General features: G+C 29.9%; 1 long non-coding RNA gene across 1 annotated transcript; it reads right to left on the bottom strand.

Annotated features, from left to right (window-relative positions):
• Nucleotides 1-1001: 1001 nt before the first annotated feature.
• Nucleotides 1002-21277, bottom strand: LOC110283201 (uncharacterized). Its single transcript, XR_002376806.4, has 2 exons — nt 20563-21277; nt 1002-2086 (listed from the first exon to the last, which is right to left on the bottom strand). It is a non-coding gene; the product is annotated as an uncharacterized LOC110283201 (long non-coding RNA).
• Between the last annotated feature and the right edge of the window lie 5882 nt (nt 21278-27159).

Raw genomic sequence — 27159 nt, 5'->3', positions numbered from 1 at the left:
ATAAAAATTTAGTAAAAACACAACTTTAGAACGCATCCATCAAACACCGAACATAAATAAACAACAATGCTTCTAGAAGTGAAAGTGAAATTTGATAACTTTTGGAGAAAGTGAAAATTAATAATCATCGAAATAAAATAAGTCTTTTTTTGAAAAAAAAAGTTTTAAAATTAGATTTAAAAGAAAACGAAACTAACCACGCCCCCTCGCTTGTCAAATTGTGAGTCTGACACAACTCGGAAAAATCCTAATATCTCTAAAACTAATTAGATCTCAGATGCAAAATTTTTCAACTTGCTTCCCAACCACATTAGCCACCCAAAAATGCAAAAATATTTTTTTGCATATTTTTGCGAATTTTAGGGTACTGTGTAGCCTTAAAAAGAAAAAAGATTGCTAAAAAAAATGTACACTCAGATTGACTTGTGTATAATTCTAAATCAAGATTAATGTTCAAATTTGTATAAAAATTCTAGATAAGCTCAAATTAATTATTGGTAAATGTTTAGGCATATTCATTTTTGCATGGAAGATAAAATTTATGGGGGGAAAATTACAGCTATGTTAATTTACAGCTTTTAAAATTTATTTCATGCTTCGATAAACTTATAGGATGCTTCGATTTCCCTAACTCTTTAAAAAGAAGTGAATGCGAAAAAAATTACAACTCTTAATTAGATTTAATTTGTTGTCACTTGATAGTTTAAAATAAGTCAATCATTTTATCTCTCAGGAAGCTTGTTTTATTTAGCTAAACACGAACCTCACGAACTCGTTGTATCTTAGTGACGTATCCTCTTCTTGATCTGTGACGTCACATTTAAATTACTACTCACTTCGATTTCCTTACCTTGAATACGTAATATTGTTAATGCTCAATGCAGTGCAAACGTTACCGACATTTGTGAGACTGAATTCTACATTCACTTCTATCCGTTGTTCCAATTGTGTATTTTATGTTGTTTGTGGAATAGAATAATTTTTCTCACTTAACACAACAATTAAACAGCTGAATGTAAAATTTATAAATTTTGGAAAAATTGGTAATTAAAGTATGGAGACAATAAATAATGAAAAACAAGATAATCATTGTACAAGTCATAACACCACCTTGTACACAATAACAGAAAGTATTATTCAACGAAATAATTTTGTCATTTTCGGTCTCCTATTCTTCGTCCAGTGTTGGTCATTCGAACATAGTTGACAAAATGATGAAAGACAAAGATAATCTTAGAGCAAGGTGAAACATCACCCTGGTATATTTTTTTATCTACACAAAGACGCGAAGTATGATTAGATAAAAGTAATTTTACCACTTTTAGTCTTCTATTTGACCACCATTGTTAGCCCTAGGACTATCTTTGACCAAATAAGGAAATAAAATATCATACAACAAGATATAATGATGCATGTCACCTTTATATATTTCTTTTCTACACAGTGACGCGAAGTATAGTTCGAAAAAAAAATAATTTCGTCATTTTCAGTCTTTTATTCTTTCTCCATTGTTGACATTGCGATCATTGTTAACCAAATAATTGAAAAACAAGAAGATCATGCAACAAGGTACAACATCACCTAGGTATATTTCTTTTATCAACACAATGACACGAAGTATGATTGGACAAAAATAATTTTGTCACTTTAAATCTCCTATTTTTCCTCCATTGTCGGCCATTTGAAGATTTTACAAAAAAGTAGAGTTTTAATCTTTCTTTGGTTTTTGCCACACAACTCTCAACTGAAAAGTCACAGCATCCCGTAGAGTCCCCACATCTGTGAAGTATGGTGGCAGATGGCACAAGTTTCAACTCCGGTGTTCCAACCCGGAACACTCGAGGTTGTGGTCGTGAGCATTCAGTGTTCCATCTCACTCTCTCATAGTGAGCTTGAGCCAAAGCAAACTTTGTTTTGTAGTCCACAGAAGATTTTGGTGATGATTGGTGCACGAAAACAATTATCAAGCACATTATGAACACGAAATGCATTTTCTTGGTCTGGAAATTCGGTAATTGCAGCATAGTTGATGGAATGATGTAATCGCACTGCTTTGGAGTCCTCCTGTTAAGTTTGAAATACATATCTGAAAAAGTAAATTGAATGAATAAATGAAAAATATGGTAAGAAGTAAGATACGTACAAGTGATTGCTTGCTATTATAAAAATCAAAAGTACAAACTATTTTTTGTGAGGTAAATTAATTATGATTAAAAAATAGCAACGGCAACACTAAAACCAAACTAACAACAAAATTCCCACCAGTTTAAGCGTAAATGAAGTACCAATTAGTTACACTTTGCAAAGATGCGTTTTCCTAGTGGTAGGTTTAGGCTAACAGAGATGCCAACTGCTCCGGACACGCCCAAATATGTAATAAGCGGTAAATCGCAAAATATATTCTGCAAATATGTCACTTCTTTTGCTTGGTTTTTAAGAGGTATATCATAAAGAACGAACTATAAAGTGATGAATTTTATAAACCTACGAATTATTTAAAAATAGTGGTGGAAATAAATCTACTAAATTGAATTTATTAAATTGAGAATCACAATTGATAGGCAACCACTTTAAAATATATATTTGCTGTCCGGAGCAAGTTGGCATCTCTGGGCTAATTAAATTAAGAATGTATGTTGGTGTTGCTTAAAGATATAGCATACCTGCCAACTTTCACTCTGTCCGAGAATGGATTTTCAGAGTGGTTGTAAAACAATAAACGAAAAACAATCTGGCTCAAAAATATATTTATAATTTGATCCCGTTGAAATTCGCTTGCGCAATATTTATTATGCTTTTATATATTTATTGTAATTATTTATATATAGTGGTGGTCAAACTCATTTATAATTATCATTATAATTCAAAAAGTTAATTGGAATAACCCGAGTATTGCTACCAATTTAAATATGAAAATAAAATCTTGGGGAAAATCCGGAAGAGTTGGCAGGTTAGATATAGCTAATTATTAAATCCACTATGTATTTAAATTATTTATGCGTAATGGTAGTCAATATCATTCTAAACCGTATTTATTTAATGAAAAAATAACACGTGATTCGATAAATTTTGCCTCCTCTTTAATTATAAAAATAAATTCTTCCGGGAAAACCGGAAGAATTGGCGAGTGGGTATTTGTTATTTACTATTATGAGTTCAGGGTCGACACGTTTCAGAAAAAAAAATACTGAAAAAAAGATCAAGGATTTTGACTCCTTGAAAGTAACTAATTATTATTTGATCAGCTGTATTTGTAAATTAAATATATGTGTTATAACTGATCTGCTAAATCCTTTAAATTGACATGCAATAAAAAAAAACAATTAAATTTACGCTAGCCTCTTGAAACAGTTGAAACCACTTATTAAATATGCCGCACTATAAAAATGCCGCGCAGAAAGCCTATATCCCATAGATCATGAAATAGAATAAGAAGTTAAAATAAACGACAGTTTGAGTTCAGCAGTCTATGGGGTGGCTGTTACAGGGAGACAAGCACCTTCCTTGTATAACTAAAGGAAAATGAAAATAATAAGAGCAACTTGCTGTAATCTGTGGATGGCTGTAATTTGATAGTCAACGTGAAGTAGCATAGGTCAGGATTTCAGTATTGGTAAAGTGTTTGATGCTGTGGACTATTGATGCTTTGGATTATTGATGTAGACTATAGATGCTGGAATTGAAGACTATTATTCGTGCTGATAGTTGTGGTATGAGGCGTCGGAGGTGAAATGAGCAGCTATTGATCTTAGTTTTTAGTGCTTCAATTAGTTTCAAATAAACTAACTATCTACAATTACCTTAAAAATATCCTGGTACTGCCATCAGGTGTGTAAAATGAGAAATAAAATGTTTTCCGGACAAAAGAAATTAATTAGTTTTACTATTATTGGCGCGTTACTTCTGAACACTCCAGCCCGTCAATATCACGGGAGCGAGAAATAGCGGGCGAAATCTCACCCCGTCATTTTCACGGGAGCGAGAAGGAAGGGGTTAATATTTTTAAAATTTAAACTTTAATTTAACTGATGAGCACCAGATTGCAGTATAGTATCAAGCATTATCACATGTCGTTTTGGTCAATAAGCCATTTGAAAATAAAATTAAGGAAAACTATAATCCTTTCCAGAGGAAAAGTAGTTTTTTGGTTACAATTCTTTCCCTCTTGTATTATCTGCCATAAAGGTATACTGGTGTTCTGTCAAGATTACCTCTAATATGCATTTTTTTAACATTATCAAAAATAGAAAAGAAATTACATATTGGCAAGCAAAAGAGTGAATAATAGAGCTGTTTACAATTTATTGATTTCACCATGGAACAATTTGTTGCATTGATTTTAACTCATTTGGGTACACAGATTTCAAATCCGAAATTAATGTGTTCGATCAACTGCAGATTTTTTTAAAAATTTTATTCTCTGTTTTGTTTAGTTTTGTCTGAATGTAAAACTTTATGAAGAACGTGCAAGTTTATATGAGCAGATAAACAGTTATCTGTTCCCTTTGAAAATATCACTTCAGACAAAAAATATGGCAATAACGTATCTCATCATAAATGAAAACGTATTATCGCCTTCTACCTACCACTCCCTACGTAACAGAGAAGTATGAACACTTAGTATTCAATTGAACAAATTTTAAATTTTTCTGGCTAGTAATGTTTTATTTAATTTAATGAATACTTTATCTTTTAGAGGGAAAGCGACTTCAAATTTGAAATCAGTGTCCCGAAAATACCTAAAACAATTTGTTCAAATCTCTAGTGCAACAGAAAGGACAAAATATTGTTCTCTAGTTTTATAGTTAAATTTCTATTCCTTAATTCAAACTGCATTCATGTTATAATTTCAATTATAATTGTAATAGGAATTATTCCTGTAAAACCTTAGAATGGCTAAGTTGGAATTAAAATCAATGCTCTTTTTAATTGGAAAGTCAAACTCTTTTCTTTTGCTAAAAAGTTTAAATGTAATTTTCCTATCTTCATTAATAATGAGATATAAATCTAGAAAATATGCGGAAAAGTTTCAAGGATTAGTTTTGTTAAGAATTAATTCACTTGGATATTTTTTTTTACTAAAATATCAAAATCATGAGAATTAATATCCAAAAGATCATCAATAAATCTGAGAAAGAAGGAATTTGTAGGAAGATTAACAAATGATTTAACGAATCTATATTCTTGAAGAAAAAGAAAAATATTGCAAACATTAGTGCTGAAATCATTTTCCATTGGGATACCATTATTTTGTTGAAAAATACAGTCATTAGATAGAATATAATTATTGGTTAAGTAACAAGAACTAGAAATTTCCAGTTTTCATCATCAATAATATCATTAAGATTAAATAAACTATGAATTTGAAGAAGGTCATCAATAATTTTATTAGTTACTTTGTTGGAAGGAAAGTATATAAGTTTTCGAAATCACAACAGAATAGAGAATCAACATTATTTAAAGATTTTAGTGTTTTTAAAACCTATGTACTATTTTTAATATTTCAATTTATGTGATTATTATTTTTAGTACGCTTACTAATTTTATTGTATACTTTTTTAATAAAATTTTTTATGCCGAATGTCAACGTCAATGTCTTCATGTTACTATTAACGCCACTGGCGATAAACTCTAATTTAGTTGGATTTTTATGGAATTTCGGATTAGCAAAAAGAAAAGGAAAATTTTTAATATTATTTGATTTAATTTTAAGTCTTTTTAGATAGCATTAATTTTTTTAATAATAATAATATAACTGCTGGTGTTGAATTTTTTGCATGTGATGCTGCAATTAATTTAATTAGAAAGAAGACTTTGTGTGTAAAAATGTTTTTAAATATTAGCTAACTTACTACTAGATTTATCAACAACAGTCATGCAAAATTTATTTTGAAATTTTTGAATTTTTTGTTTTAGTTCAGAGTTGAAAATTAAATTTTTTTGAAAAATTAATTTGTTTCTTTTCTAATTAATTTTGAAATTTTTACTGATGTTTTCTTTCCATTCATAAAATCCTTCAAGTGGAAAATTAAGTTTGTAAGATAATTTTTAAATATGCTTATCAAGATTTTTAATGAAAGTAAAAATAACGTTATTTTAAGAAATTGGATATTCTAAATTTAGAACCTGAAAGCAGAAATTTTTTATTTTTATCATTATTAATAATATCTAAATCCCCGGTAATAACGTGATAACTTAAATTTTTTGTACATCTAAAGGTGAGTTTACAATTTAGTTGAATGGGAAGAAAGTTTTTAATTTTACAAATCATTGTATTCAAACTAAATTTATTAAAAATTCTATTTGTAAAATCTAAAACTAAATACCCTGGTTTGGGTAAATTTTTGCACCTATGATTATTTTTATACAGCTATTTAACTAGGTCTTCAACTAGGCTTAAAAAATTTTAAATATCTTGTTTTATTTTATGTAATTTGAAGAAATATAAAAATTTATTAAGGAATAAGTTTAATCCCCAAAATCTTAGTTTTAATAGATTTAATTACTTTAGGTTGATCATAACAATTGATGCATTTAATAATAAAATCTTTTCAGTTATATTTAATTATATTTTTGTTATTCTCCTTTTCCCCTATTATTGTTGTTATTTTTTAAAAGTAACTTAGTAAGGGAACTTAAACTAAATCTTAAAAGATATATATTTTAATTGCAGATTAGCAATTCCTTTCTAACAGATGAGAACATTAAATAATCTCTTTCACATAATAAACTAAGCTCTTCGCGTACATATTATAGTTAATTAATAGAAACGTAATGTTTATTTATAAAATGAATCTATACTGCGCAGCAAAATGCCCTTATGAAACCGAAAATCATTCTAATTAGTAAATATTTTGAGATCTTAATACATTTTCATCCGTCATTATGATTACATCTTATCCATCGATTCTGACAAAGAAGTCTGGGTATTACAGATCACATGATATAAAAGAAATAATAACTATGTACTGCATATTAAAAAAGTGTGCACTTGTTCTTTGAAATTGAAGTTGTAAACTTGTCTCCAGAATCTTCTGCTCTATGTAAATGTTGTATATAGATTTTCTTTGTTGTTTTCCTCATTAAATGCTTGGTAAAAATTATGATAGATTCATCATTACAAAAAGGAATTTTAAATGGGACTGCAAATAAAAATATCTTTGAAAATATAATTATATATATATAATTATATAAAAGCAAGTCCGTTTTAGGCATTTTATGCTATTCTATTAAATACTGGTCTTTTATTAAAAATTAATAGTGTTAAAACTAATACTGCTTTTACTAAATATCAATACTGGGCCTTATAAAATTTTAAATGATTTTAATCACCATTGCTCATAAGTAAAATCTCCTCTAAATCAAAGTTCGATATCAAACTGAAACCACAAATTTATGTTTCGTTGATCAGACCAGTTCTCACTTGCGCGTCATCAACAGTATAAGGCAGTATTTCATAAAATAAAATTTTAAAAATTTTAAAAAAAACATACCACCTACCGAAATAAATTTTTAAAAAAAGTTACAAGTGCCAAACGGTTCATGCGTCCATCATCATCATCATCATCGAAGTTGGCTGGACAGCCCAATGTGAGCCAATGCCTTCCTCTGAAGATTTCTCCTTGACGACTTCCGATTTATCCTTGATCTCCAATTTTTTTCATTAATTGCAAGAAAATCAGACTCCACTGAGTCAGCCCATCTCAACCGCGGCCTTCTCCGCTTTCTTTTTCCAGTGGGTCTAAAAGGCAGTATCTTTTTTAATGTGTTGTCGTCACTCATTCGAATCACGTGAGCGATCCAATTCATTCTATTTATTTTTATGTATTTAATAATATCAGGTTGTTTATAAATCTTGTACAGTTCAAAGTTAAATCTCCTTCTCCAGTTATTGTTTTCATTTATACCACCAAGTATACCCCGCAAAATCTTTCTCTCAAATACTGCGATACAATTTTCCTCCAATTTTGTCATTGTCCAAGCTTCAGAAGCGTATGTCAAGACTGGCCGGACAAGAGTTTTGTAGATTAGGAACTTTGTTTTTCTAGAAAGAAACCTAGATTTAGTAAATCTTCTCAGCCCATAGACAGCCCTATTCGCCAAATAGAATCGTTTTTTTTTTTATTTCTGGAGTAATTCTGTTGTCAATGGTAATAATTGATCCTAAGTAAGTAAAACTCCTCACTGTTTCAATTCTATAAGAATTTATTTCAAGATAGGGGTCTGGGACATGGTTCATGGGACATGCGTCCATAAAGATCTTAATACAGAACCATTTAACATGCAGGTTTTCAAATAAATTTTTTTTGACAAAGCTATTAAATGCAATGCTGTAAATTTTACTGAAATATTTCAATGTCAAAATCTGGAAAAAGAGAAACACATCAGACTGCGCACTTTTCCAGCGATATTACCTAATCAATACTACGAAATTATTTTATTTAATTCATCCTTTACTTCTAGCTTTGAATACTAAGCATAATGGAATAATGATGTTCTTTGTTTTCATATATCACACTTTTATCTTTTTACCTTTCACACTGACTGTTAAGAATGGTTAAAGGTCATCTTTAACTCGGCAATTCAGCTTTGACAAGTGAATGGTGTGCTTAAACACCGGAAAAATATACATCTTTTTTAGTTCATCTATGTAATTTGGCTATCATTTCGAAACAACTCGGAAAAACCATTCTCGAAAAAATTGACGTTTGACAGGTACGTAAATCCTAACTCTACAGAAACGCCCTATTTAGCCAGAATATGTTTATCGGTTAATTTTTGTATAAATATATTAATTTTGTATAATTTTTTAAAAAAAATGATAAAAACAGTTTTTCTTTTAGCTACTAGCACTTGTTTAAATATCATAAAGCAACTAGAAATAGTATCATTTTTACCTAAGCAGAATTACTGTCGACCAAATATGGAGGAGAAAGCTTAAAAGTTCTTTTTATGCCAAAGTTCTTCCAACAGTTTTAAAGAAAACTGTTAAGAACATTAAGCGCACAATTTCTTATGCAATCTACTGCTGTGGTTGCCAATTTTTTTCAGCTATGTAGACCTAAATGATCGATTATCTTTTGGTGGAACCAAGGCACCACGAGACTTAATAAATGAATGAAAATATTAGGGGGACTGGAAAGTAGTGTCGTCTGTGCATTAGATATTTGTTATCAAGGTTTTATTTTTAAAAAATAATGTATTCACCCTTGTTAGCCACTATCTTTCATTACCGGATCGAAAATGAATTGAAATGGATCGAAAAAATTGAATTGGTTTTTAAGACTAGTCATCATTTAATCCGTCTAAACGACATTACTTTCCAGTCCTCCTAATATTTAAAGATTAGAATTGTATTAATTATTTTGAAAGTATTTAATGAATGATTAAAGGGAATGAAATTTTTCCATCATATCCTTTTATCAATATTTATTACATCAAACAGTTAAATTTACTGGCCTGGAACGGCATGTAGTCAGCAAATTTTTTGATTTTAGTGTATCTATTAACTGAATATACATGAGCTAAAACTTGATTTACATTGAAATGAAGACGAAAAGGGATCGAAATAAACGTTGAAGATGGTTATTAGAGAAACTTATTTCTTCATTGAGGAATTTTATTCCATGCAAAATATTAATGAAATTTTATATAAATGTGTTCTTTTCATTATTCATTCAATATATTGCTATTAGAATATTTTTTAATTTCGCTTTTCTTTCTTGACGAGAATTTTGCTTAAATAATTTTACTTAAATAACGAAAATATTAAATAAATAATGGGTAGTCGAAACAAAGCTAATAAGAAATTTATATCCTATTAGGATATAAATTTAATTTCAGGGTCTCGAAAATCTTATCTGGTAAAAAAAAATCAAACTCTGAGGACCCACTTTATTGCCGTGCAAATGAAAAATCAACGTTAGCGTCAAAAAATTCAAAAATGAAATTTTTATTTATTTGCAATCTATGCGTGATAAGTTTATTCTTATCTCGCCCCGCCCAATTTTAGGGCATACGAGAGTTGATACATACACAAATCATACATTAAAAATACGTAAATCTCTAAAAGTTACATCAACAGTGAATATAAAAATCTGAATATCTAAAATAATGTTCAGTACAATTCTATAAAACAAGTTAAAACCAAATAAAATAATAAAGTAGTAAAAAGGTTTAAAAAAAACACAAAATCACCCAAAAACCAATAAATGTTAAAACTTTGCAGGAACATGCAAAACAGTGATAAAATATAGAAGTTAAAATTCGATAAAGAGGTTAAAAGGCAGAACAAGTTAAGAATCAAAACAATCAGTTAAAAGTTGATAAAAACAATGCTTGTTAAATTAAAAATGTATAAAAACGATCTATGTGTGATAAGCTACATATTGCAAAAAAATTGTTTTTCAAAAAAAAAATTTATTCTATCAGTTTTCTGAAATTATATATTAGGTTCATAGTATCGGCAGTAGAAAGAAAACAGCTGTCTAGCCACTTTTCTCGAAATCTATTTTGAAACAGTTGCAGAGTTTTTACAATTGCACGGCAGTATGATCCTTCTACGGAACCCTAGGGCAGTGGTCGGCAAACTTTTTAGCCAAAGAGCCAAATATGAACATTACAACAATTTTTTAAAAAATTGGGAGCCAAATCTCCTTGTTTAGTAAACTTTTATTACACTAAATAAAACTAAATTTCATACTTAATAAATATTTATTAATGCGAACAATGTGCTTGCATCTCCTTGGAAAGTTTGAGAAAGTCAGGTTTGTATGTTGTTGTTTTTAATTTTAGGCATGATTCCAAGTTCTCATCAATAAGACGACTTCTCAGTTTACTCTTGATAATGTTCATGCTTGAAAAAGATTGTCAGCCTATATATGTAGAACCGAAAAGGGAAAGAACAGCAAACGCGAGGTTTTTCAGCTGATCATAAGAGTCAGGAATACTATTCCAAGGGTTGAAAATGATCATGTCTTCCTTCTCCAGGTCATTCAAAGCAGACCACTTGTGTTGTGATGCCAATTTGTACCCCCACTCCTTTAGAAAAAGTATGTGCGCATGCTTGTGGTACCTTTGTATCACACCGGAGTACGCCGAAAACATACGAACAATTTCAGCCTGTAGCTTGTACATGGCTTGTGTTTACGTTTACGAAAACTAATAAACTTTAACTCGATGTTCGTTACGTATTTTTACTACAATATAAAATTTTAATTACCTATCTATCTTTTAACTTAAACAAAAAATTATACATGTTCTCGATTTATTGAAGAATTTTAATTTATCAAAATAAGATGCAATTTTTTTTCTTACCAAGTTTTTTTTTTAATGAAAATATTATTGCGCCTTCCGTGGATATTTGTGCCAGAGCCGCACTTAAGGAGCCACATGCGGCTCCGGAGCCGCACTTTGCCGACTACTGCCCTAGGGGAACACCATTTGGGAACACTCTAGTGCAGGGATGGCGAACCAATGGCACGCGTGCCATTTATGGCACGCGACAAAATATTTTGGGCACGCCACCGATCACAATTGTTATTGCACTATGAATTGTTATTACACAAATGTTATTACACTATGAACCATATGTAACAATTAAATTAAAATTCACAAAAACAAACAAAATAATAAACAATTATTAATAAAAAAATTAACAATTAATGCTAAAAAAAACGATTAATAACCATAAAAAACAAGCTAACAATAAATATCTAGCAAAAAATCAACAGTCCTGCTTAAACAAATATCTTACAACTTAATATAAGTTATTTGTCCTTTAATCTGCAATAACAGAAGTCCCACTGATGTTACTTTAAGTTTAATTACGCGTATAACTGAGACATTGCAAAATGTATTTTCCTTTCAATGTAAATAAAGAATTTTGAGTTGATAGTATTTAGTATTATCATTTTCCCAATAATCATGAAGTCAAAATTATTTAACGGCACGTCCGTGATTTCATTAAACAATTTTTTAGAAAAAATGGCACGTTGGTGTATAAAGGTTCGCCACCCCTGCTCTAGTGTATCTGCATCTATTATAGTGCAACTTTTAATTGCTCAAACTGGGGAACATTTTTTTTCTGATTTTTGAATTGATTTTACATTATCACTGATTGTGCGTTATTTTATTATTCAAGCCCTTGATACTTACTAAAAACGTTATTTTAAAAAAGGAAAGAAAAACGCATAAACCTACTTTTTTTGGCTAAGAATTTTTTTTTCAGTCAAAAACTTAAATAAATGCGTGTCGTGTAAGTAGTAAATTATCATACCAAGGTTGTGATGTTGAATTATGCAATATTACACATTCTTCAATTACATTAATATCACAAAATTAAAGAAGTTGCGCATCATTTTTTCCCCTTTGTCTTTATTGCTAAAAAACGTGTCTGACAGGTTCTGGCAAATACACTCTGATCATTTAAATTAACTAAACTTGATAAAATAAATTGGCTTCTTTGCATTTTGTAAAAGATTTCAATTGTTTAATGGGAGGAAAGAAAGATTTTAAATTCTTGATAACTGTTGTAAAACAATAGTGGAATAGATAAAGAGCCTATTTTAAAAGTAAGTCAATTTCATGTGCAACAGAAATGCTAACCCTGACGTTTTCGGCTCAATATTTGCAGAAAAAGTTAACTATCAACAGATTAGTGCCCACCGTCTGTTTAGAAAACGGGACTAGAATTGCATCATTAGCTTTCAGTGTGTATTTTTCAGCATAAATTGCATTTGAGTTTTCTTTTGTTTTTAAGATTTCATGAACAGCAGCACGTGTTAAGCGTTTGATAGATACTGTGCCCACTTTTCGAAATTAACTTTTTGTAATGCGCAGAAGAAAAGCATAAAATTTGCTTAATTATTAGTTAATTAATTAATTAGCATTCATCAAATAATTTTTGTAAATTCCATTTCTGAAGATTCATTTCAATTGAAAAAAATTTTTAAAAAAAAGCACAATTTAATTTTTAAAAAAAAAACACATGGACAGATCGGGACAAGTCAGGGTAAAATGTATTTCCACGCGCTATGAAGAGGTGGAGAAGTACTAATGTCGCATCAAATTGCCTCTTCACTTATATTCTTTTCACTACTTTTATTCCTGTAAGTCAGTGTTTCCCAAAGTGTGGTACGCGTACCCCCAGGTGTACGGAAACAGTTTAGCGGGGGTACGCGTTCTTATGCGAAATATCTTGCAACAAACGAAAATTATAAAAAAATTTATTTACAAACAAAGCTAGCCAAGACAATTGTCTTTTCCTATTGGCTATTTATGCAGAGTTAACAGTTAACAATTAGTGGTGATAACAGTTAACAATTAGTGGTGTCAACAGCCAGCTGTGATTTTTAACTTTTGTGCAATTTTTTATGGTAAAAAGTACATTAATTTTTTTATTAGTGGTACACAGGTGCTACGAAAAATTTAGAAAGGGTACACAAAAGTCATAAGTTTGGGAAACACTGCTGTAAGTGTAGTGTGAGTCGTGATGGCTCAGGGTATAGTGCAAACGCTTCCCAATGAGGTGACCACCCGGGTTCGAATAACAGCGATAGCTGGTCGATGCGAATTCCGCACCAGGCTCGCACCGACCACATTGCTGAAGTAAAATATCATCAGTAGACGGAACAAAGAATATACAGTGTGAGAAGAAGTCTAGCTTCTCCGATACGCAGCAGGGGCCAGCAAGGTCCCTCTGTATGACAAGAAAAGCGCCAAAGGTTTCTGAGCCGACGCATGCGCACATCTTTCATCCATCATAGCGTCTCTAAACTTGTTTAACAACAAATTTTTCGCCATATTTAAAGTGACTGTTTAAAGTGACATCTTTAAGTGACCGATATCTATTTAAATTATACACCTATGTTAAAATAATAAATTATATTTATTTTTTAATGAATTTACAAGTAAATATTTTCCTTGTTTAATTAGTAAACTTTTTTCAAAACCATATAAGTCTGTAAAGAACAAAAGCAGACACGGGGTTTGAGTCACTTTTCATTAGCTGTTTACATGAGTGGGGGGAGACAAGGAGAAATGAGTGGGGTTGCTTACGGGGAAAGGACGGAGGGACCCTCTGATAGGAGGCAGGTTGTTTTCCTAGCAATACTTCCACACCTCGATGGAGGTCGTTGCCTCCGGAACAGGTTTACATGGGAGCCTATGAGAGCTGGTCTTCTTCTCACTTATATATTCTTTGGACGGAACATGGGTCAGAGTCCCCTTACCGTCAGGTTAACCATAGGAGGTTTTCCTCTCCATGCAACGCAAATGCCGGTTAATTCCCTCAAAAAGTTATTCACGAAGGCAAATGTTTCCCAATACATGATCCTGGAGTTCCCTTGTCATCTGGATTGTATTCAAAATTGCAAGGCTACGGAGTTGAACATTGATAGTCGTAAACTCAGAACAGGGTAAGCTGTTCACCGCCGGTTAGAAAATAAAATAAAATGCATGCGTTATGTTTTACCTCCTAAAAATCTTCCAACATTTGAGATATTATCAAAATATTATTTTCAGTGGTAGTAAATTAAAGCAGAAATTTTGAAACGAAAATGGAACTTTTTATAAAACTTTTGTGAGAACTGAAGAACATGTTAATTTATGTTTAAGGATTTTGCTAGAAGTGATGTGCGAGTTTCATTTATTTTATTGCATTAAGATATTAATACGTTACTTTTGCAATAACTAAGAAAAATATTTTCTGAAACTACGCAAATTCCGATTTTCGTTAATGCGATTATTCATCTAAACTCTTCAAATATCGCTGCTTTACTACAGGTAAATCAGCTCGTTTGGATTATTAACAAGTAAAAAAAAAAAAAAAGATTTATGTCTATGTCCACGGCTCGTAATCACCTGAATAAACTTAAAAAGTTGTATCAATTTTATTCTAAAGGAACCAGAGTTTTCTTAGAATTCGATTACACTTTGAAATTAAAAATCATAACCTCTAACTTCGGATCAATTTACTTAGTTAAAAACTGATTCTGTAAATAAAAAACATAACAAAATGTAATCTTTTATCTTAATATCACTACCACTTTTTAATTTTTCCATGCGTGTACGACCCCTGTCTATGTTATACCAGACCTCTAAATCTTAATTTTAGCTTAAAGAAAGAAATTTTTTCTATTTAATTCTTCTAAGTCCCGTCAATACACTGTAATAACTTGTGTGGTTTTTTTAACAGAAAAATGTAAACTTTAACAATTTTTCAAGATATTTTCACTATTCAGTGAAAATGTCTGGGGCAGCATAATTGGTTTTTCTTATTCAATTGTTTCACTTTCAATGAAAGAAGTTTTCCTCGACACGTGCAGAAACTGGAAGTTGAAGAAGTTGACCAATCACAGCACGAAATAGTAAAAAAAAAACTTAATTTATGCAGTCAAGTCGTTAACGGAAATTAGTTGCTACAGCGTATTTTCCAAATTTTAAAAAAAAATGTCAGAACAATTATGATAATTTTCATCCATTCTGGTTAAAGCATGAAGTTTCAATAACAAGAATATTTTTAATAACTAAAGTTGTAAGATTTTAATTTCAAATTGAGTCTTATCTTATTATAAATCTATCTGTGCCAGACGTTTCTTAATAGAGACGGTTTCCTTTTCTCTAGAATATTAAAGTGTTTGCTTACAATTTTAAGGGGGTTTTTTTGCCGAAAGAAGATAGTTTTCTTTCGCGATGTTATTAATAATATAAATATTTATATTTTCCTCCAAATTTGTGAATCTATTAATTAATACAGGCCTTACAACTACTACACTTTATACAAAATAATTTAGATAGTGTAGACGGTTAACAGCTGAAGCTTTCAAAAATTTTGTTAATTTTGCCAACCTTTTAAAAGCTTTACCACGAGAGAGTTAAACAAAGTGCGTTTTAAATAAACTTTTGATTTATATGCATGTAGTGGAATGGAAAATAACGTAGAATCAAATTTACAGCGCAATAAATTATAAACATAATTAGAAATTTTATAATCATATTTTGATAATAGAATCAAATTTACAACGCAATGAATTATAAACATAATTAGAAATTTTATAAACATAATTTGATAATAGAATCAAATTTACAGCGCAATGAATTATAAACAAAATTTTTGTTAGATTTGCCAACCTTTTAAAAGCTTCACCACGAGAGAGTTAAACAAAGTGCGTTTTAAATAAACTTTTGATTTATATGCAAGTAGTGGTATGGAAAATAACATAGAATCAAATTTACAGCGCAATGAATTATAAACATAATTAGAAATTTTATAAACATAATTTGATAATAGAATCAAATTTACAACGCAATGAATTATAAACATAATTAGAAATTTTATAAACATAATTTGATAATAGAATCAAATTTACAGCGCAATGAATTATAAACAAAATTTTTGTTAGATTTGCCAACCTTTTAAAAGCTTCACCACGAGAGAGTTAAACAAAGTGCGTTTTAAATAAACTTTTGATTTATATGCAAGTAGTGGTATGGAAAATAACATAGAATCAAATTTACAGCGCAATGAATTATAAACATAATTAGAAATTTTATAAACATAATTTGATAATAGAATCAAATTTACAACGCAATGAATTATAAACATAATTAGAAATTTTATAAACACAATTTGATAATAGAATCAAATTTACAGCGCAATGAATTATGAACAAAATTTTTGTCAATTTTGCCAACCTTTTAAAAGTTTCACCACGAGAGAGTTAAACAAAGTTCGTTTTAAATAAACTTTTGATTTATTTGCATGTAGTGGAATGGAAAATAACATAGAATCAAATTTACAGCGCAATGAATTATAAACATAATTAGAAATTTTATAAACATAATTTGATAATAGAATCAAATTTACAGCGCAATGAATTATGAACAAAATTTTTGTTAATTTTGCCAACCTTTTAAAAGTTTCACCACGAGAGAGTTAAACAAAGTGCGTTTTAAATAAACTTTTGATTTATTTGCATGTAGTGGAATGGAAAATAACATAGAATCAAATTTACAGCGCAATGAATTATAAACATAATTTGATAATAGAATCAAATTTACAGCGCAATGAATTGTAAACATAATTAGAAATTTCGTAAACATAATTTGATAATAGAATCAAGTTTACAGCGCAAGGAATTATAAACATTAAAACATAAACTAAGGTACCGCTAAAAGAAATTTTCTCAAAAAGCGTGGAAAGTTGGCTGTTCTTTTATTACCATGGGCTCTAATTAGATGAAAAAGTATCGACAGGCATTTTGAATCTATTGCTGCTATAATTCTTTATTAACCTCTTTACTAAAGTATAAAGGAATATAGCAAAAAAATATTTTACAATTCCGAATTTCTATTTTACTGTCATAAGTAATAATTAGACAAAGAAAATATGAATTATACTACCAGGGGGCTAATAATTTTAAGTACACTTACGTGGTCTTAAGTAAGTGAACAAATATAAATATTACAAATGTTAAATTGCACCTAAAGTAAGAACAAATATGCAAATTGTTATATTATGGTCTATTTAAATTCAGTGATGAATAGATTTAATAATAATTTGGAGGGGAAAAAAGTTTTTCTTAAGAAGTTTTTTTTAAGGACATTGCAATACTTCTTTATATAGCAGTTTCAAAACTATTTTAATCATGCATACCACGCAAAACAAACAATAATTCAAAAGAATCTAACACTAATTATAAAAAAAAAATATTTTACTCTTGACTGTAAAATTTCAAAAATATGGGGAAAAAACACAAAAAGTTAGTCATTAAATGTATGTATGTAGCCAAACGTAAAACAATTAAATAACCACACATAAAAAAATATCATTAAATCGATATAATCTCTCTAAATAGATATATCTTATACAGATTTTATAATACTATGAGATTTCTCTTAGCTACCACATTGTCATTAATTTTGACCCACGATACCAAGGTACACATAAAACAATTAGTTGAAATACACATAAAAATATTATTAAATAGATATAATCTCTCTAAATAGATATATCTTATACAGATTTTATAATACTATGAGATTTCTCTTAGCTACTACATTGTCATTAATTTTGACCTACGATACCAAGGTAGACATAAAACAATTAATTGAAATACACATAAAAATATTACTAAATAGATATAATCTCTCTAAATAGATATATTTTATATAGATTTAATATGAGATTTCTCTTAACTACTGTCATAAATTTAACCATACGATAACAAGGTACACATACATGAGCCTGCGTGTTTTTGTCTGCATTATTTTAAATATTAAGTAAATAAAAATTTAAAAGCTTCTTACAAATCACGGAACTACTAAGTTAAAAGGGAAAAAAATTAGAATAAAATTATATAATACTTAAAATTACTATCGTTTTCGGGCACGTAGATTTTATATAATTTTTCGAAAATCACTTCTGTTTATGTGGTATTCTACCCAATTAACTTGCATTTTCTGCATCTCTTGAAATCCCAAGAAAGCTTAAACATCCTCGATTCTTCAGTAAGGATCAAACTACAAATTGTCTTATAGCGTGTTTTTAGAAGCTAAGAAACGAAGGTTCACTAATGTGGATCTAAATTATGAAGCGGTTAAAGCTAAATAAATAAATCACGCTGAAAGAAATATTGATTTCATTTAAATGCTGTTGCTTTTTTTTCACAATCTGGTTTAGATTCTTCGTCGTTTTAGATCCATAACAATTCATTTTAAAATAGTAAGAAGAAAATATTACAACTAGCAGGCACTTAATATTTTTTAATGAATATTTTTTCGCATATTCATTTAAATTACTTATCAGTAATAATGAACATAAGCATTATAAATCAATTTTGTTAAAACTTTAAAATTCGAAAGAAACTCTCCCCCCCCCCCAAAACCAAGAGATTCAGCGAATATTATATGCAGACCACTTTTTGCAATTGTATACCTGCCAACTCTTCCGGATTTTCCGGAAGATTTTATTTTCATATTTAAAGTGGTAGTAAATATATACCATTTTTTTCTGTTATAAATTTAATTTTTAAATGATTTTGATCACCACTATTCTTACAAAAATTTAGCACATATGTTAATATGCGTTACTATCATGGCTGTCAACTTAAGTTTTCTCAAATACAACGTATTTGTTTGCTTACAATTGAATTTTTAATTCCATTTCAATACCACTGGGAAAAATGATAATGGAGAGGACTAAAAGTTGGCAGGTATGCAATTGGGCTACAGCAGAGGCCTAAAATAAAGTGAAAGCTGCAACTCGCACTTTATTGTAAAATAAATTAAATTGGTAACACTCTTAAATTTTTGATATGACACCTCGGTCATTATTTATTTATTTTTATGCAGGAAAGTCGGTCAATTGCATCTTTTCGTCGGACTATTTTTCATATTACTTTGATATAAATCCTCTGCCTTAGGATATTTTCCCAGTGCTACATTTACATTTTAATACTGAATTCTTGGTTTAACAAACTTGTCTTATTAATGAGATTTTCTTCCACCACAAAATATTAATAATTCAAACATACATATAAAATGCCAGTTAGTCAATAAATGACAAATTGTAAACAACCTCTGAAATCATTAAAATCTAAACATAAATTACGACTTTTTTCCTTAAGTACTTTTAAGTCAAAACTAAATGTGAATTGTATGGATTAATATGTCATATTGGCCCATTTATATTAATTAACCCTTTAATTCTCAGGCACAGAAAATGTTCTATTTATGAAAAGAATTAATATGAAAATAGGAGTGCATGTTTGTTTATTCCAAGTGGATAGTTCTTTCTGTTGTGTGTCACTTTATTTTTAAAAAAGTATTGTCATTAAATGTTAAATGAAAATAAAATATGGTAGAAAAAACTATCTAATTGTTGCAAAATAAATCCTAACCTAAAAACACATTGGCTACCACTCATTTCTTTGTAAAATAAAATAAAGTCCTTTTAACCCTTTCGAAGGCCGTGGTAAGTATACTTACCACCACTTTTTAGAGTCCATGGTAAACTTTCTTACCTCATTTAATTTAGGTTTCCATTTGTTTAATAACTTCAGCTTTATTGAAGTGGGTTTGAATAAATTTGGTAACCATTTGTTAGTTTAAGAAAACGTATAAAAGTTATAAAATACATAATTCCTTTTGAAGTTTGTAGCATTTATAAAATTTATTTTATAAATAACGCAAAATAAAAGTCAATAAGTTCCTAATAGGCCGTGGTAAGTATACTTACCACCAAAAAAATGGCATTAAAATTTAGATTAATTTTTTATAAGCTCAATTAGTTTTTTTTCCTTATATCAATTACGATTCTTATACAAATTTCAATTCCAAACATTCTTTAATTTACCTATACTTGAAATAAATGGCCCATTAAAGGGTTAAAAGAAAGACGCCAGGTACAAATGGATTAATTTTCAGAAAATTCTTCTCAATTTAATTATTAATTTACTCCGAAATCGTGAAGTCTTTTCCAATATCCGCACAAGTTGCCAGCTATAGGTGTACAAGTTAATATTGGTTTATATTGCAAAAAAGAAAAACCAAAATTATTACCTGAATTATTCCGTCATAATGTCAACGCTTCTTTCATAATAATGCCTCTCATCAATTCCACAAATATAGTTGATATTATTAGAAAGATTTGCTGCAACAGTTGACATCAAGCACAAAAACCTTAACTGAATGAAAATACATTCCAGTTTCTCTCAACTTTATATATTAAAAACTTAAAACATTTTATTCTAGGAAGCTCGTTTAAAACCACAAAAACAACTATTTAAATTAGATATTTTGTGGTTAAAAAATATAGCACGAAGTCACACCGGATGGTATTCCTCCGCACTATTTAAATTAGATATTTAGTGGTTATAAAATATAGTACGAAATATCACCGGATGGTATTCCTCCGCGAAGTGTTCTCTTGTTGTGTGACGCAGAAGATATCCACAGATTCAATAGCGTGATATAGCTACAGGGTGAAAACAAAGCGTGATGTGCTTACATATTTTCAACTTTCATTTTTGAATCACCCATAAAAAAACTAAAAACGAGAAAACGAGAGATTATGATTTGCAAAGTGGCGGGGAATCCAATAAGAAATTAAGTTCAAATAATCCTTCTTCCAAACAGGATGTCAAGGTCGTTCTGCGCTGCATTTTTTCCGTTTTCTTTATCTTCGACAATGTATTTTGTTTGATGCCTTGAATTGTTATCATTATCGAACAAAAATAATTAACCGTAAAATAAATTCAATTGCTTAATGCTTGCGCAATCATTACAGATGAATTTCTATCGAATTTCTTTTGATCGACGGAATTAGATGACATCACCCGAGTTTATAAATAACTTAAATAACTCAGGTGATTTATATAATTGACAAATTATGCTTAAAAGCATAATTTGTCAATTAACTAATTTATTACTCGTCTTGCGTGTCTCAAGTTCGAATTGTCATGGGGGAAGTATTTAAAAATGGAGGAAATACCTTTAGGCTTAGCTGCACAATTGTTTGACTTTCCATCTTGCGTGCCTCAAGTTCAGTCTGTTAAGGGGGAAATATTTAAAAAATGGTGAAAATTCCTTTAGCCTTCGAAACACATTGTTTGATTTCAGTGTATCGAACTTCCGCTGTTCAAATCTATCATAACAATGACAAAAATGTACTTTTTATAAAATGTCTCAAGAAATAAAAGTTGGCAAAATGTCCTCAACTGAAATCAAATACTGAAGTAATGATGCAAAATATTTATAAGGAAAAATATGTATAATATAAATTTTATAATCTCTGATACATAATTTGCAGAGATAGCTAAGACGAGTAACTTTTATATTACTCTTAGCCCCTCATTTATTACCATTTATTGTAGCCTACTAGTGTCAAACAAAAATGTATTTAGTTTATTTACTTTCGTGCATCTTTAAAAATTAAAAATTTAGGAGTACAAAATGCATGCGCAAATATTTAGGAGTATGTTAAAAATGCACTTCGAGTTATTAAAATTTTCTACAAACTTCTGTTATAATATTATTGCAAACACTATAAAAATATATTTTATTTAAACATCATACAGAGTGTTTTATCAAAACACCAAACCAAACACCGCATAAGAATGTTTTATTTAAATATAATACATCATACCTAAAAGTATAATAATAACCATATAAGTATGTTTTAAAATATAAGTATGTTTAAAGAGAACAAGCATATTTATATACTATATATAAATTAGTATATTTTTTGGTAATTTTTTAAAAATTTAAAAAATTACATCTCAATTTTCAAGATTTTCCAGAAGATTTTATTCTTGTATTTAATTTAAAAGCTTTTTTTTTTTTTCATTTATGCCTAATACCTGTTACCGAATTTGATTTAACATAGTTTTGACAACCACTACAGTTAAATAGTTTTAAAAGGACCAGTTACTTCTCGTAATGTGAGTTTATCATTAACGTCTAATAACTAATTGTCCACTATCTTCATTTTAATTCAATAAGTTGAATTAAAAGTTGGCAGCTATGCCAACCTCATCTTGTGCTTGCGTAAGAAATTCGCTAACTCCCTTGTTTTTTGCTTTAACTATTGACATATTAATCTACTTTCTTATCATTTTTTTTTAATTTTAGGATTAAATTTAAACAAAACATTAAATTTAAACTTCGCATTAATTTTTATTCATTTAAAATTTTTGAAATACGTTAAAGAAATTTGTCTAGCTTTTTCCTTTTCCTGTTGTTGTTGTCGTCGTAGGCCATTAAGGCAAAGGGTGCGATTGTTCTTGTTTTTCAGTGGCACCATCTATGGCTAAGTAGTTGACTTCCTCCCCACCCATACGTCATACCCGTTTATAGGGCGGACCTATTCATACGGCCATTCATTCGCCCACATATCGTAATTTTGACCTGAACCAGAGAACGATCAATCTCCAATTCAGTACCCCCAGAGGTACAATTTGTTATAGGAACGTGAAGGACTTTGTGAGCCAACAGATTTAATGTGAACCTGTCACCATTTACTACACGGGGAGTCTTCTGCTGACTGGATTCAAACTCCCGTTCACAAGAACGAGAGTCCAGCGACCTGGCCATCCCGGCCCTTTTCTTTTCCTAAATAAAACTTTTACTTCGAATATAAAAAATTACAAAGTGTAATTTCATGTTTTTTTCTTGAAAATAATGGATTTTAAGGCCTTACACAAGCATTATCCACACACTTACTGCGGCTTATCTACAAAAATAAGGAAATTATAAACACCTTCTCTCCTTTAAGTGCTTATGCAATATTTGAATGGCCCCTATTTCAAATTCCATACAGTTATCATTTTCAATTTTGTGTATCATTTTGAAGTTGAATAATTCTGAAGAATAATTATCAGGGAGGAAAAAAAGTTTTATGTTTCTTCATAGCCCCACGTTCAATACCTTGTAAAAGACAAACTGCGTTCTAATAGAGATATAAGGATAACTTTTCACCATTTTAATGAGAAGAAATTGAGTTATTATTTTTTTAATCTGTTAAAGAATAAAAGTTTGGAGAAAAAAAAGAAAGAATGTTTGTCCGTTATCTAAAATGCTGTGACCGATACTCGAACAATTATGATGTAAAGGAAAATCAGACAAAATTGGGTCTTTAAGGTTTATTATTCTCCAGCATGCAACTCCATTAATTAAATTGTTCAAATTTTCATCTAAATGATATATTAGCCAATAAGCTCCAAAAAAAAATATTCACTGTATATAAAACTATATTTAACACTAAATTACCTATTTTGACTGCTTTTAATTTGAATTAGAAAAACAATGATGTATATAGTGACACAATTTCTTAGAATTTTGTACAACATATAATTAATATTTACTAATAACATAATTTTTAATACATTGTTAATATTTACTAATAACTTGTTATATAACTGTAAATAATATAAAAAATATTAAAAATTTTCATCAAATTTCTTTACACGTCATTTATTCTTTTACGATCCTGTTTTTCTTGCTCTTGGTCAACTTCAGCACCCTCTGTCCTACCTGGTGTCATCTTTGTTTATCCTTTTAGTGAAACTTTGGTTTACCTTAGATCATTTTTAATCTTAGAGGCACTTGAAAGGGAGACACTTGAACTTTTAGTCGACTATTTTAATTATTCTATTAATCTTATTTTAGTCTTATTTGTTTCTAATGTGGTTTTTCATATTTTACCATTTGATGTTTTACCTGACCTTACTTTTATATGTTTTTACCTGTATTTTTGACACTTTTATTGTCGGTTGATCTTATCTACTTTGATGTTTTAAGCACTTTTAATTTTTATACTGTTTTATTTTAATTTTATTTTTTCGATTTTGGTATTTTTCCTATGTGTTTCAATCTTTATAATTTTGTACTTTTACTTTTCTGTGGTTTTGTAGTGTTTAGTTCACGTGCAAACGGGTGAAACCCTTATTCGCAAACTCCTTCGGGGGTAGGTCGGTTACTATTGGTCTTACGATCCAGTTATTTTGACTGCTTTTGGGCAATATGGGTATATACTAAGTTTCAATCTTTCTAGTGTTAAAGGGGAAATTAGTTATTTCTGGAAACTAGAATGTCCGGTTTTATCCAATCTGATAAGATAAAACTGTGTTTATGCAGAAATGCGAAAATACTGGTTCGGGAAAACAGAAAATACTGGTAGAACTATTTCAATATTAGATAATATTCGGGAGGAGTTAATCTATTCTCAACAATAACAATTCACTGTAAGGAAATTTATCAAGGCGAAGAAGCAAATCAGTATAAAAATTGCATCCGTTAAAAACAATTGGTAGTTATGGATTTTTATTATTGCCGGAAAAACCTAAAAAAGGAAATTTATTGTTACCAGTTTTTACTCCGGTGCGCTGCCAAGATGAGACAATCTAGCGTGACCCACCGGTGGGTCACCCTGGCATGAACATGTTAATATGTCGGGAAATACTTTATAGCTATAAACTAATACTATGATCATCCTCAATGACATAGTAAATAAAGAACTTATAAAAAAAATATGAGGACTTACAACTCGATTACATGCCTTCCGTTCTCGTACGGAAATCATATAACGGGGAATATATAAGCGAGGGGTTCACTTTTTAAATAATCTGCGCAGACTACTTATAAAATACCGTGTGGAATCTTTCTGATGTAGGAGGTGATGGCTATTGGCGACGATCTGAGAAACGTCCAAGAGGATGATCCGAAGATGTGGCATCGCTATTTTGATACTCCACAGAGGGGATGGCTCCCCTGCTTTGGTAGTCCAATGACGGTAAAGCAGTTAATCGATACCGCGCAGACTTGGTCCCTACGAAGGCTGATCAAAGTGGTCACCCACCCGCTTACTGACAGCAGCCAGTGATGCTGTTGACTTCTCTATTCTACTGGGAACCGTGTCTTAACGATCAGTCCGCTGCGGGACGAGCAATATTGAGATTTATTACAGCTCATCAATTTAAAATTATTTTTATTTTTTTTAAAATCAGGTAGTTCTTTTCTGTTACTGTGTCCACGATCAGTCCACTGCGGGACGAGCAATATTGAGATTTAGTACAGCTCATCAATTTAAAATTATTTTTACTTTTTTTTTAAATCAGGTAGTTCTTTTCTGTTACTGTGTCCACGATCAGTCCACTGCGGGACGAGCAATATTGAGATTTAGTACAGCTCATCAATTTAAAATTATTTTTACTTTTTTTTAAAATCAGGTAGTTCTTTTCTGTTACTGTGTCCACGATCAGTCCACTGCGGGACGAGCAATATTGAGATTTAGTACAGCTCATCAATTTAAAATTATTTTTACTTTTTTTTTAAATCAGGTAGTTCTTTTCTGTTACTGTGTCCACGATCAGTCCACTGCGGGACTAATGTATGACAGATTGCTTGTGCCTTATTTATATAGTTGATTTGACATGATCATGATCCAATTGAACTTGCTGTTTATGACGAAACCTAGATATTTTGCGGTTTTGACAATGGTGATATGTGTGTTAAAAGAGAATAACTTGGTTTTCACTAATGTGACTAAATCAGTTGAAACTGAACTTTTGAATTACATAAGCGCAGTGGTAAGCAAAATAATTTTAAATCAAATTTACTTAACCAAGAATCACAATTGAAAACATAAATTTTACTTACACTAGAAATGTAATCATAAGAAACATTGCTTTTTAGAAAGATTAAAAATATTGTTAGTCAAAATTATATTTGAAATGCTGTGTAAAATATAAAAGCGTCACGCATTACAACGCAGTTATTGCGCTTTAAACCCATTTTTCCTCTTTAACACGTTCACGCCGGGGTGACCCACCATTGGGTCACGCTAGATTGTCTCATCTTGGCAGCTCACCGGAGTAAAAACTGGTAACAATAAATTTCATTTTTTTAGTTTTTTTCAGGGAATAATAAAGATCCATAACTACCAATTGTTTTTAACGGATGCAATTTTTATATTGAATTGCTTCTTCGCCGTGATAAATTTCCTTACAATGAATTGTTATTGTTGATAATAGATCAACTCCTCCCGAATATTATCTAATAATGAAATAGTTCATCTACCAGTATTTTCTCTTTTCCCGTACCCGTATTTTCATTTTTCCAGGCATGAACGTGTTAAAGTGATAAGTATAAATTGTATTTCTCACTAAATCTCAGATAAAAACGACATATCACTACTGTACTTATGAAAAAACTTTATTTGTTATAAAAACTTTAAATGTTAATGTTTCTTTCTAATATATATAGATACTAGACTAAATGTACAAAATTAAATCTGCTTTATCTTCCGTTATTTCTCTTGCGATGACCACTATTAATGATAGTATCTCAGTTGCCTAAGGGCACAAATTCAAATGAAAGTGTGGAGTGACGCCTCGCGGACAGGTAGTCCGTAATAGTCTAATTTTTCATTCAATTTTCATTTTATGACATTTCATTTCGAAAGAACAGCTACTTAACGTTATCGCTATTTCTTGGTAACTTCAAATATATTTTTCGTATTCGTGTTATTTTTCGTATTCGTGTGTCGTTTCGTATTCGTATTTTTCGTATATAACAAAGAATGGATATTTCAAAGCTCAAATATTTAACAAAAACGTGCCTACCGCTACAGACTAAAAGTGACAAATAGCATTTATAAAA

This window comes from Parasteatoda tepidariorum, chromosome 9 (assembly GCF_982258835.1).
Source record: "Parasteatoda tepidariorum strain Cologne lab strain chromosome 9, Ptep-v5.0, whole genome shotgun sequence".
NCBI classification, from domain to species: Eukaryota; Metazoa; Arthropoda; class Arachnida; order Araneae; family Theridiidae; genus Parasteatoda; species Parasteatoda tepidariorum.
The sequence above is the reverse complement of the archived record's forward strand: the minus strand, read 5'-3'. Positions and strand labels throughout refer to the sequence as shown.